We start from the raw sequence: 2,258 nt of genomic DNA on the forward strand, positions 1-2,258 counted from the left end.
ATAGTCAACCTTACGAGGACTATTGAGTGTCGATAGAGGATCATCTACTCTCGATGTTATGAGAGAAATATCTCATATATCCTTACTCAGACAAATCCTTGGCCAAGGTCATTCAGATTGAGAGAGAAAGAGTTCTCCGGGAGAATCCAATTAGACCGAGACTCGAGAAGAAATCGTATGGGTCTAACAACACCATGCCCGGTATACGATCTATGGGATATTAGATGGATGAGGGACTATAGGTACACGGTAACTAAGGACAGATATGTCTAATGGATTAGATTCCCTTGTATCATTTGGGGACTGCGACATAGTGGCCTAATACGTCTGTAGTCGATGAGTCGAGTGAATTATTATGGAGATAATAATTCACTGAGCTAGAAGGAGTTCTAATAGGTATGACTCACAGCCAGCTCGATATTAGGCCTAAAAGGTCACACACTTATGGTACGTATTACGATGAGTAGAGGTTCAGATATGAGATATTTGTCGGAACCTCTATCTTATTAGATATCCAATAAGCCCCTATCTTATTGGATTTCTATTAAGCCCCTGAATTATTGGATTATATAGATGAGATCCAATTAGAACAAATGAGAGATTATTGGATAGAAATCCACTAATCTAAGAGGCTTGGGTAGTTGGATGGAGATCCAATACCCAATAGGGTAGGATCCATTAAGGTTAAGTTAACAAGAGACCTCTATAAATATGAGGGAACCAATGGTTTATAGGCCAGAGCATTTTTGGGTTACCTCTCCTATTCTCCTCACCCTCTCCTCCCCAAATAGCAGGCTTGGAGACTTGAGGAGCATTATCGTAGCCTTGTTGTGTGGATCATCGCTAGAGAGGAGGACGCCTGACCTCCTTCATCCTCTCCTAGAGATCTATAAGGATTTAGGAATATACGATCTCCCTAGGTAACACAATCTTTAATATACATAATTTTTTGTTTTATGAATTTTACGTATCAATCTTCACATGACGACGAACACACAGATGGGAAATTGGAGAATTTTTTTATGTTCTTCCATTGCACATGTGATGTCGCCCCCTAAGATTTCTCAATAGTATCATGCCTGGTATACGATCTCTAGAGTATTAGATGGATGAGAGACTATAGGTATATGGTAATTGAGAACAGATAGGTCCAAATGGATTGGATTCCCTTATATCTTCTAGGGACTACGACATAGTGGCCTAGTATGTTTGTAGTCGATGAGTCGAGTGAATTATTATGGAGATAATAATTTACTAAGCTAGATGAAGTTCTGACATGTATGACTTGTGGTCAGCTCGATATTGGGCCTAAAGGGTCATACACATATGGTTGGCATTGCAATGAGTAGAGGTTCATATATGAGATATCCGTTGGAGCCCATATCTTATTGGATATCTAATAAGTCCCTGAATTATTAGATCTTATATATGAGATACAATAAGAGCCAATAATAGATTATTGGATATAGATCCACTAATCTAAGAGGCTTGGGTAGTTGGATGGAGATCTAATACTCAATAGAGCGGGATCCATTAGGGTTAAGTTGATAAAAAACCTTTATAAATAGGAGAGAACCAAAGGCTTATAGGTCAGAGCTTCTCTTGGTTGTCATCTCCTATTCTCATATCTCTTTCTCATCCTCAAATAGCAGGCTTGGAGATTTGAGGAGCATCGTCACAACCCTACAATATAGATCATCATTAGAGAAGAGGACACTTGACCTCTTTCACCCTCTCCTACAGATCTATAGGGATTCAGGAATATATGATCTCCCTAGGTAATACAATTTTTCATATATGTAGTTTTCAGTTTTACGGATTTTGTATATCAATCTTCACACGATGACGAACATAATTTTTGAGAAATTTGGAAATCTTTGTTTCCTGTTCTTCCGCTACGCATATAATATCACCCTAGATTTTCCTATGATGCTAACACATAATAAACTATTAATATAATGATACATATAATTTAAGTTTTTTTTTTGAAAAATCTATTTTAACCTCTATGATTTTGGTCATAAACCACTTAAGCTCTTATGATTTTGTTTGTATTTAAAATAACCCCTACATTTTTTAAAACGTAGGGGTTATTTTAAATACAAACAAAATCATAAGAGCTTAAGTGGTTTATGACCAAAATCATAGAAGCTAAAATAGATTTTTTTAAAAAAGTTAAATTATATGTATCATTATATTAATAGTTTATTATAGGTTAGCATCGTAGGAAAATCCCTACATTTTTTAAAACGTAGCAT

The sequence above is a fragment of the Musa acuminata genome, chromosome BXJ1-9 (genome assembly GCF_036884655.1).
Source record: "Musa acuminata AAA Group cultivar baxijiao chromosome BXJ1-9, Cavendish_Baxijiao_AAA, whole genome shotgun sequence".
Classification (NCBI taxonomy): domain Eukaryota; kingdom Viridiplantae; phylum Streptophyta; class Magnoliopsida; order Zingiberales; family Musaceae; genus Musa; species Musa acuminata.